The sequence below is a fragment of the Apus apus genome, chromosome 1 (genome assembly GCF_020740795.1).
Source record: "Apus apus isolate bApuApu2 chromosome 1, bApuApu2.pri.cur, whole genome shotgun sequence".
Classification (NCBI taxonomy): domain Eukaryota; kingdom Metazoa; phylum Chordata; class Aves; order Apodiformes; family Apodidae; genus Apus; species Apus apus.
In genome coordinates this window covers 176,266,288-176,278,967 of record NC_067282.1, presented here as the reverse complement: position 1 = coordinate 176,278,967, position 12,680 = coordinate 176,266,288, and the positions used below count along the sequence as shown (strand labels likewise).

The 12,680-nt window shown below is 40.5% G+C and overlaps 1 protein-coding gene across 1 annotated transcript in view; it reads left to right on the top strand.

The window, feature by feature from the left end:
- The window catches only part of CNTN1 (contactin 1), a 243,307-nt gene that overhangs the window by 89,700 nt on the left and 140,927 nt on the right, over positions 1-12,680 (top strand). The window contains exon 3 of the mRNA XM_051608904.1: positions 11,988-12,095. The gene's annotated coding sequence lies outside the window, so the exon portion shown is untranslated. The remainder of the gene's footprint in view (positions 1-11,987; positions 12,096-12,680) is intronic.

Here is a 12,680-nt window from a genome sequence, read left to right as displayed (position 1 = left end):
CTCCTCAGTAGCCCCAGTAAAAGTCATACTGTTTCTTTTAAAGCAACAGTGGCATTCGCTGGTATGTATCTTGGCTTGTTTTCATAGAGGTAGCAGATGTCTTTGTATGCTTTTGTGATAAACATAATTACTAAGATACAAACATTTCCTTGAACATTGCACTTGAACAACCTTGCAGTCTTGCTAAAGTTAATAGAAACTGCCTGTAGCTCTGTGGCAGAATTAGGGCCTGAAGGTTAAAAAAATCTCTTTTTTTAAACCCTGATGATGTTTTTTAAGCTTGCATAGGTCATTTAAATGTCAGTCATTTGTGCTCTGTGTTTGGTACAGCACAGCAGCAATTTTGGTTTATATTAGGAAATAAGAGGAAGATGTTGGGAAAAGACATATAGAAAAATCAGTGCTTCTATCACAAAAGATTGGCAGCTTTTCAAGAGGTGATAACATATCAGTAGTCTGAAAATACCTTGGTAAGATCATAATTAAATTGTCCAGAAGATTCCTGTCCTTCTTTGTTGTCAGGTTGTCTTAGGACATTACTCAATCTGATAGTGACAAAACCTTTTCCATTATTTTTAGCAAAAAGTAGACCAAAAACCAGGTGAAGAGATGGAATATGACCAATTCTATTCTTAAGTTCAAGACTAACTTAATTCTTTCCTCTTTAGAGAGCACTAAGTACAATTATGTTTCATTCTCTAATGGATAAATTCTGTTATTTATTTTTAAAGTTGTATGCCTGCAGTTCTCTTCTAATTTTAGATTGTTTTCATGCTTGAACAGATTATTACTTTCTATGTGAAGCCTGGTGAAACTACTGTAGAACAGGTGAACTGTATCAGCCATATTTTAGTCCAGTCTTACGTGCCAGATGCCATTTTTGCAATTGTATTTCAGATCACAGATTCGTTTGTCAGTACCCTCATCTTCTGCTGTAGTAACTAAAAGTTTTGTGTACAGAACAGAGGTCACTTTTTGTAAACTCTGAAAACTGTATCCTGCAAGCCTGCAATTAAAATAACACTTAAGAATAATGTATTTTCATGTTCCTCAGAAGTTAAAATACTCACCTGGGATAACTGGATGGCTTGGACAGTTGGTATTTTGACACAGATGTACTTTTATTGCTGTTGTTACTTGTGTTCAAAGACACATTATAGTGGGTTACCACAGATGTCCATTAAGGTATTCCCTGCAGCTTCTTTTCCTTTGAAACACGCTGTGCATCTCTCTGTAAAAGAACTAGTCTCTATTCTCTGTTTATACTTCAACTATAAACTGCATAAACAAAGTGTAACATCTATAAACTTAAAAGTCCAAACAGTTCATTTTCAATTATTTCTCTGACTGGTTAGATGAAGACCTAGAGAAAGGCAGTATTGCAACTGCTTTTTTGTGTTGTCTTTTAGCTGCTGTATCCCATAAGGCACACTACCTTGCTTTAATTTTTTTTTAAAAAACAAGGAAAACAGCTTACATACCTTATGCAGTGTTTGCAACTCTCCACATTTTGTAGTTCATATTGTATGTTTTGTTTCTTATGAAGTGCTGTTCAGATAACTATTTAGACATTAGTCTGTTTATTCAGGTTCCAGCATCACTCACTGGAAATAGCTTGTTCTGTGTGTGATGGTAAAATCTGCCTTTTGCTGGAAAAGAGATAACCTAACCACCCCCCTATCACATGCAAGATTATAGTTGGGGGAGAGAGAATAATTCTAAAAGCTCCAAAATAATTGCATTGGTATAGGTTAGAAAATAAAAGTTTAAAAAAAGAGTACTTGTCATTCTCAATTTTAAGGAACTGTAAATCCTGGCTTGGCTTAGTTTCACGTCTTCCTTCAAAGTGGTGAAATTTACAGATTTAATTGATTTTCCACTAAATTCTCACTGATGACGGAGGGTTTTCTACTTCCATTAATTGCTAGGCTCTTCCCCCTGCAATCCATGGTGCATATTTAGAACTGCTCAGTTAATATTGTTTGTGCATTGGCAGTTTGTAATTTCTTACAGTGCCTTTCTAGAGGAGAAAGCAGAGGATTAAGAATGTGATTGCTTTTAGATCTGAGAATGTGTATTAATGCATGGGAAGATCCTTCCTAGAAGAACATGAATGTCTGATTCGATTTTTATTTGGAGGAACAGAGTTGTTCATAAATGAAAAGACCTGGTTTTGCCATTTGTATGCTTATTTTCTATCTGATCAGACAGAACTAAAGGTGTGTGTTGTGTGATGGAGCATCTGTTGATTCAGAGTACTGTGAACAAATGCAGATGACAAATTCAAAAACCATGCTCTGACAAAGAGAGAGGGCTGTGTGCTGGTGGTGAGTAGCAGAGGATGATTGTCACTGACAATGCAGGCAGTGGGTGGCAGGGAAGTAGGAGGCTTTCTGTTTATTTTATGTCACTTTTGCTTCTTTGCTGGCAAGCTAGTGATCTAAGTTGACCTGCATTTGAAAGCACTGGGTGGTACTGACTGGCAAGTATGTTTGACATGAGGATAAAAATTATACACTGGCCTCCCACCTCAGTTTTCCTGTGATTTGCATGTGGCCAAATGCTATCCCGTGGTGCGTATCAGGGAACACACTGACATTTTCTTCATTCAGAAGTGTAGTGTGACATGCAGAGCTAACAGGGAAGGGAGCAAAATTAAGCAAGCGAGTAATGTATTTCTTCTAGCGTTCAGTGGGTCATTGCAGGAGGAGACACCCTTGTTTCCTCCATTGGTGTGACAAGAAGGAGAGCAGTCCACTCTGAAAAGCAGCTGTACAATATATCCTTCCTGAGCAGTTTTCAGACTGAGTAGAAATCAGATAAAAATCCAAATGTGCAGGTTACAAAGTGAGCAGAGAACTCTCTGGCCATTTTGTATTTTATTACAAGTATTAATTTGCTGCAGGCAATGTAAGTTGATATCTTCGTGGTTTGGCATCTGAAACAGTTTTTCAGGGCATCAGGTTAGTGGCCACCAGACCTGTGGCCACAAGATCTTGCTGAATGTGTACGAGTTTGTTCCCCAGGTTTCCGGAGTTGACTGGGTTACTGGGGCCATACCTCTGCAGAGCTGCTGGCTGCAGAGGGGCAGAGTTGGCATGCCAGCACCATTCATTATTTCAGTTTGTTCCTTCTGACACATGCTATACTCTGGGGATGTCAAGAGTATTGTACAGGTGGAAGAAAAATCCCCACCACAATCAGCTGGAAACAGGAGGAAGCAGAAAATAAACTTTGTGACAGTTGAATCTTTCTTGCTGCTTGCTTTTAGCCTTATCCACCCTGTTGGTTCTTAGCCCATTGAGCAACCTCCTGGCTGCCACTGAGTCTCTCCTGTTGTTCACCTCCACCCAGTTTTGTCACACCTGCCTTCCTGTATTTGATCTTCCCCACTTGTCCTTGCCTGTGCAGTGGCCTTCCTCTCACCATTCTGCTGTCATCATTGACATTTTTGGTTGACTTTTCAATTCCATACTCTTTCTGTAGCTTCTGTTCCCGTAGCTTCAGACAAAACCTCACACCTATTTTGCCAATTTGTTTTTATTGCTTCTCTTTTTTCTCTTCCTCATTTCACTCTACCAGTCTTCATGGAAAATCTCATCATTTTTCATTCCTGCTGGTTGCAGATGTCAAAGTGCACCAACAGGCTCTGTTGCTCCTTCCTCCCTCTCTGAGGAGTTAGCTCCCACTGTTCAATCCAACTCTGAAATGGTGGAGCTCCGTAGCCTGGGATCAGATTTGCAGGAAAGCTGTGAGAACCCTTCTATCCCTTTCTTCCAGGAGCTGTTTTTAGGGCTGACCTTTCCTGGGACCTTGTCTAAGCTGTGTTTCAGCTGCACTTGTATCTGGCTAGGCATCTTGCTGCCCCTCCTCATCTTGGAAGGTGCTCAGACCTGTCCCATCACAATGGCCTTGTCTGGTATTCCCAACCCATCTCTGCCTCAGGTGCATGCCCAGCCCTCTGCTGCTTGTTCAAAGGCCATGGGCTTGTCCCTGGGGGTGAGAGGCTGCCCATGGCCCCCAGCTGCCTGCACCCTTGCCGTTACCCATCACACCTTCCAACCCAACCCTTTTCAGAGCAATCACAGCAAGATCTTTTGATGCAGCAGTTTGACTTGTTTGTGTGGTGAACGGCTTGTAGTTTAAGCATTTCAATCAACTGGAAACATTCGTTGGCTTGAACTGCACACTTAAAGCGCTGGCAGCTGTGAGCTTGTTGCTATGCTCTGCACAGGCAGTGGCCTTGAATTTCTGCTCATGGTAATGGGTGTTTGGCTTTTTCCACTTTTCACCAAAACACATAATTCACTTGATTCCTGTGGTGTTCCCTGAATTTTTGTGGGTCTTTGAATGAGGATATCGGAAGGGTCTGGCTTTAAAGCCAGGCAACTCAACAGGGAATTGCTATGGGGTCAAGTATAAGAGCTTGCTCTGTTTATCCAGTGATGTAAGTTGTTAGTGTGATGAATGAGGACCAATAAACCGAATGAAGAGAGTTCTTAACTACTGATGGATATAAAAATCAATCCAGAGGTCAGAAACATCTTAGAGAAGGCACACACAGTAGAGTGCAAGATGATTGTTAATGAGTATATGGGAAAAGATTGCATCAAACAGATTTTTTGCTTAGGTCAAGAGCTCAGAATGTATACAGAGGTTCAGTGCTGTAGTGGATGTGGGCTGTAGGCCCAAGGAGAGTCATGTGGCCAGAAAATCAGGTGAAGAGAAGATCTGAAGGACAGATTTTTCCCATCAGTATTACAGACTGTGTAGAGAGATATGCTGCAGCAAGTCATGCTGCGCTTCATGTTAGTTTTGGAGCAGCAGTCATTTGAAGTAAATCACTCAGTAAGTGTGGGAAAGCATTTGGAGAGAAGTTTTGTGTGCTATCTTGGATGCAGCCTTTGTTGCTGTTTGAAATTGAAGGCCTAGGAGAACATTAAAGTTGTATTTTCTCCAGCTTTGCATGTGTGGCTAGCTCTCAAAAGTCAAATGACATTTTGAGTAACAACTGCCTCTTACTGAGGACCTTCACAGTAGAAAGAAGACTTAAACTTCGTATAAAACATATATGTGGCATTTTTTCTCAGTATATATGGAATCTTTTATGGTAGATATATATAGTAGTCTGTTATCTATTGTAATAATAGTTATAGAAATTGTACTATTATATATTATATTGTAACTATATAATATGTAGTATGATATTTTAAAGCTGTGCTATGTAATACAGTACAGTATAATACATATAGTAGAGGCATAATATAATGTATTTAGTAGGGACAATTATGTTTGCATACAGTTTATGTAATTGTGTTACATATTTTGATTGTTTCAGAACAGTGATTAAAGAAAGCATTTTTGTATAATTACTTACTATCTTTGATATCTCAGAACACTGACTTAAACAGTAAAACAGAACAAGCAGCTGTTTTGTTGGGGAATATGTTTAAGTATTGGTAGCAAAGTGGTTCAGAGAAGAACAAAATAATGTTTTCAGCTTAAATGACTGAACTGGCATCCTTGATTTTATCCAGCCTTGTACGACTCCTCTGTAGAAACTGTGAGCCAGCACAAGTTCTACTCCTGACTCCCCAGGTTCTGTTAGATAATTAAGAGTTCCAGTATTTTGTGCCCTCCAGTACTGAAAAGCCACAGTCATTAACCAGAGCCCCCACTGAACAAAGAAAACAAAAAGTCTGTCCCTCTCACAGTGAAAATTACTCATAAGTAATTATGAGTGGAAGTATAACGTAAAAGGCAAAGACAGATGGGGAATTGCAAAGCAACAGTGAAAGAAAATCAGCCAGGAGGATAGATAGTGGTCTCAGCTTTCCTGAGCAGCCTACATGCTGTCAATTTTTTTTGTAATATCATAGAAAATAAGATTTAAGAAAGGATTTGAAGGAGGGCAATGCAGTGACTTTGCAGGTGTTGCAGATAGTTCTTCCAAAGCATGAAATGCGATGGGAGGAAGCACAGAAGTGCTTGACTGAAAATTTAACAAGGGGCTAATGAAAAATAACTTAGAGACTAATTGTAAGTTGGCTGTTCAGTATTGAGTGAGAGTAATAATGAGAGTGGTCCATAGAAGGGAGCAGGAAGCTGCTTGTATTTGAGGTACCAAAGAAGGGAGTGTAAGAATGCAAGAAAAGAGGTCACAAAGTCAGAGTGGTGCACCAGAGGAATGGTCTTTGCAGCAGCACTCTGATAAGATGCTGTGTTTAATCAGCCCAGAGGAAAAAAAATTTCATACTAATCTAGTCCTGAGATAATGAGGATCTGGACAAGGGTATTAACTAAGTACATAATCAAAAGCTGGACATGAGCCACCAATGTGCACTTGTAGCCCAGAAGGCCAACGACATCCTGGGCTGTATCAAAAGAAGTGTGGCTGGCAGATCAAGAGAGATGATTATGCCCCTCTACTCTGTCCTGGTGAGACCTCACCTGGAGTACTGCATCCAGCTCTGAAGCCCCCTACACAAGAAGGATGTGGACCTGTTGGAGCCTGTCCAGAGAAGGGCCATAGAAATGATCGGAGAGCTGGAGCACCTCTCTTATGAAGACAGACTGAGGGAGTTGGGGTTGTTCAGCCTGAAGAAGAGAAGACTCCAGGAGACTTCATAGCAACATTCCAATACCTGAAAGGAGCCTATAAGAAGGCTGGGGAAGACATGTTCACTAGGGCATATAACAATAGGACAAGAGGTAATGGTTTCAAGCTAGAGAAGGGTAGATTTAGGTTGGACATGAGGAAAAAGTTCTTTAATATGAGGGTGGTGGATCACTGGAACAGGTTGCCTAGAGAGGTGGTGGAGGCCCCATCCCTGGAGACATTCAAGGTCAGGCTTGATGGGGCTCTGAGCAATCCGTTCTAGTGTGAGATGTCTCTGCTAATTGTAAGGAGGTTTGGACTAGATGACCTTTAAAGGTCCCTTCCAGCCCAAAACATTCTATGATTCTATGATTTAAAAAGATTGTATATGAGCAGTATTGTGCAGAAAGATTCTGCAAGACTTGGTCTGGATTTGATGACCTGAGGATGATCTGAGTTGGAGATGAAGTTCAGACAGGTGTCTTAAGTGGTGGGCTAAATGGTGCCACTGTACACCATGGTTCAGGAAGGAGTTGACCAGATGAGTTTGTGGGGGAAGGTAATAACCCCCCTAATTTGGCTATATGGAGCTTAAGCTGACACCTGAATTTACAGTATTAGAAATACTGGATGAGATACCTATTTGAAAATAGTGTAGTAATTTGGAGTAGAAGTGTAGCATCCAAAGAGGATACTGTAGTTTACAGATGTGATTGCACCAGTTTTAAGAGGAAAGAAGACCAAATAGTTCTCTGCAGAGCATAGAAGAAAGCATGAAATTGTTCCTTAGAGTGGCTTCCAGGGCAACAGTTAGAGAGATCAGGATAAGACTGCATCAAGGAAGCCACAACTTCAAAAGTAAAACCTTAGGTCTCCTAACCATGAAAAACAGTTGACACCTCTGGAAGAATAAAGAATTATCACAGTTCCAGAGGTTTGGATAGCTACAAATGGTAGAGATTTCGAGCTGCTACATTTGAATGGAAAAGGTAAAAGGCCGTGAGAAAGGGAGAGGGGCACTTCATGCAGGAGTTTTAAAACTACAGAGAGTTGAAAGAAAGGAGAAATGGTGACTGCAGAAGCAAATGAGGCTAAGGGAAACACTAGGGAGTTTTTTCTCTGTGAATGGAAAAAACAGTGAGAATGGGAAGAAAGTGAAAGCAGACAGTGATGGGGAAATGAGAGTTTGTGGAAGCAGTCATGAAACTGTGTGAGATGGCTGTTGCTCTGAGGAGGGTGGAACATACAGACGTGTAAAGGGAAGTAGAAACAGGAGGATTTGAGAACTGGAGTCAAGGAAGTGACAGTCATTGTGGATGTGATAAACAGCAGAATAAGAGTTGTCTACCTGGAAAATGTGAATGAGAACAGAATTCATTTGTTGTGGAAGAACAGAGCTTTTGGTCAGTATAGGAAGAAGAGCAAAAGAGGAACATGATGATGAACCAAGTCAGGGGTTAGGCTACAGTAAGGGAGAACAGCAAATTAATAATAATAAGAGGTGCATGAAAAAGTGGGATTTGGACAATTAGTTACTGAAATAAAGATTTGTAAGATGTCTAGAAGAAACGGCTGCATGAAATGGCTCTGTGCTCTCAGAATATACAGAATCACAGAATTGTCATGCTTGGAAAGGACCTCTGAGATCACCAAGTCCAACTATCAACACAAAAAAACCCAACCCAAATGACACAAACAACCACACACACTCCACCAGAAAAAAACCCACAAAACCCCCTACAACCTCAGCCACTAGAGCATGCCCTGAAGTGCCACATCTACATGTTTCTTGAATACCTGATATACTCTGCTAGAAATGGGATTCTGTGATTGAGAGTTACTGACAGTCAACTGCATAGCACATCTTAAAACCTCCCAGACCCATGAACGCTTTCCTATTTGAAAGTGGGTAGAAGATTCCCAAGTCTGGAGTTTCTGCTTTGAAAGGGCAACGTTCCAGGAGGGCTGTGAGGCTGTGTGTGGTGTGCTGAAACTTGTACTCATGATGAAGGAGGAATCTTTGTGTTTATGCCTCTGAGCTTCTGCTTTCTACCTAGACACAGTAAGATTGTGAATGCCTGATATGATCATTTTGTTAGAACTGTGGAATTGGAGTAATAAACCAAGGAAAGCAGGGCATTTTCATTATATGGTTGTGTTTTTCTTTTATTACAGATAAATCAGGAAATACTAAAAAATACAAATAAATACACAGGGAAGGATAATGGATTCTTGGATTTCCTCGGAATGCGTGCCTAATGGAGTGAATCCATAGGCAGTACTTCAATATAACAAAATCCACCTATAACAAAGACTTCTGGTTTGATTAGCTGACACTAGTAACTTCAACAAAGCACTCATTTGCCTGGTTTGTGACTTTCCAATGAAAGTGGCACCAGTTTATATTTTTATCAACTGTGCTTCTTTTGAATGTTTGCTGATGGAGGCAAGACTTTCTTTATTCCCCAAGGCTTCTAGTCTTGCTTTAAGGAGCCCATCAGATTACAAATTCCAAAACACCAGCTGAAGATTGCAGATATTCTACGAATGTTATTTTCTACAGAAAATACCTAAGACTGATTTATTACAATATCAATGGCTTCCACATGGAGATGTTTTCCATTCCAATTCAAATGGGGATATCAACTCTGAGTTCAATGTGTAGTTTACCTTTAGGTCTTAATAAAATGTAGAAATCTAGTTTATTTCAGAATCAATTATCAAAATTCATAGTCTGGACAGAGCTGTCTAAATGGGTACTTGTGTTATGGCATTTGCATATTAAATCAGTTTTAGGCAATTACTGAAAGGCTTTATAGTATCCCAAATATAGCTTGAACAGGCAGAGCAAGAGATGTTGAAGTATGCCTAGGTGCCCAAAATGCCATGGCTCCTGTCCTGTGCCAGGGAAGTATTCGGTTGAATAACATGCAGGGTGGATACAAGGCCGGATTGAGATGTCTAAATTGAGCAGTCTACATGTTGGTATCTACATGTGATCTACATATCTGCATTCTGATCATAATTGGCAGAAACCTAGTTGATACACGCAATGCAGATAGCAATGATTCAGCTCACCCTTAAACAGTCTGCAGGAGCTGGACAGCCAAAAAGCTTCTAAGAATGTTTTTACAGAGAATGGGCATCTTCCTCACATGTGGGCATGTGCTGCTAGCTATCCAAATTTAGACATCTTTATCTGGAGCACAGTCCTAACATAGCAAGAAGTGGCAGATGTCACTGTAATGGTAAGCATAGGATGAGCTAGTCTGCAGTGCCTACATGAGCAAGTTTTCCTCTGTAAACTTCCCACTTATAACTGATTGGAGTAAGATCAGAGCAAGCTCATGGGGATTGTATGACCTGGGGCATTAGTCTCATCTCTCTGAGGTTTCTTCCCCTTGTAATCTGATTAATTAAGCAGTCAAGTTCACAACACCAGGTTTTCTGATATAGCTTGTAACTTCTAGTTTGATGCTTGTCATAGATGATCATGACCCAGCACTCAAGGTATAGTAATGGGTGAAGAATTTTGACAACCTGAACTGCTGTTCTTGATGTATCACAAAGTAGACATAAACCACTCTTACATTACAGCCCTCGTAGCTGTTGAGAGAGGACATATCAGAAAGGCATATCATAATTTCTTGGTGACACCATTGCCATCTCACTGAAATGTATGGGCGTGCCTTAACATCAGGGAAAACAGTAGGTGCTGAGTATACTGAAAGGTGATTGCTTCAGTGAGAGACAAACAAAGCAAAACTTCTTCCCTTTTTTCCTCTGAAAAAGCCTCTATTCATTCTGGTTTCCTGACTGTGTGCCAAATCCTGCTTACTCCAGACAATTTTCCATTGACTCACTTGAGACGAATCTGAATGTGCACAGTTGCATGAGAGTCAACAGTTTAGCCCAGATTCAGGTTTTCATCAGTATTTGGAGTGCCCCATTCGTGCTGCAGTCCCATCAAGATTTTTTTCTTTCAGCCAATTGTACCTTCTTCTGTTGTAGGTCTTACTCTTAAATTCCTTTCAAATAAACCCCAGTAGCAGTTCTTTATTTTAGTGTTGACAATGTATTTTAAGTGATCCAAACCCCATCAAGAGTAAAGAATAACCCCATGTATTTCAGGAAGCTACAGGTCTGTGTGATTCACACTCTGGTGGCTGTGCTGTTTGTCAGCATCACGGTAACCAAAGATTCTTTAATTATTGCTTTTGAGTTTCACTTCAGTCATGGCTCTGCTGTTTTCCTTTTGTCTGTGTTTCCTCTCTCATCTTTTTAATCTGAAATAGTGGGAGTTGTAGCTTTGCTGTGTGTGGATGGAGAAGCACATGGCAAAGGGTGGGGTTGCCAGAGGCTGCTAGAGACAGGGTTGGTTAATCGTGAGGCTTGTTTGAGTGATGGGGGTGGAAGAAGAGGACAAGTGCTGAAGAGGCTGGAAAATGTTTAGATCTGTGGGAAGAAGTAGCAACTTTGGGACTTGTTTTAATTGATCTGATAGATATAAATTATGTGAGGTGTGCTAGACAAAAATTACACATATGTGCATCTCTAGTCAAATTGAATATTGTAAGAAAAGGATTCAAATGCAACTGGTTTGATTCCCTGGTGCAAACAAGGGATTGGTGTATATGGGGTAGAAGGCTCTTACAACTGCTCTTTGCTTCTGGAGGTTCATGTGAGGTTGAGAAAGCATACTTGCTTCTCATGCTGCATGGAGTTAAAGGGAGAAACAGGCTGCAGGCAATACAGACTTCAAATAAAAGGCTCAGATAAAGCAGCATTTTTCGAAGGTCAAAGAAATACAGAGTCCAGATTAAACACAATGCAATACGTAAATGCCATGCCATGTATGTTGGAGTTATGCTTGAGTGCTGAAGGGGGGAAGCCTGTGTCTGCATCCCATTTTGGATGGAATTTTGTTTGTTGCAGCAAAGCGATGGTCCAGCCCCAACTGTTTTAGAGATGAGCTGATCAATATCCCATTACTGGATGTAACAGTTGCTGCAGGAAGTGCACACAAGATTTTAATGCATGAATTATGCATGCTGTGCTCATTCTTTAGTCTCAGAGCAGAGTGACAGAGATTGTAAAGATGACTGGGTTAGTTTCTTGCATAAAGCGACTGCAGTGAAATGCTTCACAGTTTCATGCACACAAGCAGCATTGAGTGGGACGGTCTATTTAAGAAGATATAAATCCGCGAGTTTACAGCACAGAATGCTCGATTTGAAAGCGTTGCAGCCATGCACAGAGGCAGTTTTCCTGCTGTCTAACCTGCTTTCTGCTGAAGGTTGGCACAGGGATGCTAACGGCTGCGCTTTGCTCTGAGGTCACAGCTTGAAGTCTTTGTTTTTTTTTTTTTTTTATTTGGTTTCTGCCGCAGGAGAGGATCTGTGAAGTTTATTCATGCAGCCATCCTTGTAATTTTCAAAGGCACAAACTTGGAATAGCTGTTATGAACAAAAGGACAAGAAGGAATTCACCATCTAAGGTAAAGAGGAGCATTTTTTATTTGTGGATTTGAGTGCAGAAGAGGGAATATGCTGAAGCAGGATTGTGATGATGCAGTGTGGTTACATTGACTCACAGATCTGCGCTGGAATGCAGAGTCAGGATTCTTGGGTGTATATGGCTGCACAGACCCTACTAGTCTGATTGTTTTTAAAGAATTGTTAAATATTGCTGAGAATAAATACTGTTACACTTTTTGAATCCTGCAATTTTTTCAAGAGTCTGCATTTCTGATAATTTTTTATCTGCTATAGAAGACTGCATTGTGGGGAGGGGCAGGACATTGACCGAGGTAATCAATGTAAAAACATGATCTATTTCGTTAGAGCTCCTAACTGAATAATGGCAATGAAATTGCACTTACTTTTTTTTTTTTACTCCATCTGTACATTTTCTCTGACATTTGCAAGCTACAATAAAATGTATGTCACGCAAACAAGTCCCAGAATCTATTACTTGACTGTCCTGTAAATAACTAAGGTGATCAAACTGTTAACACTTTTTATAAAAGTCTGGGCTGTGATTCACTGAAGAGAGAAGCCTGTCCTTATTGTCCTTCAGAAAA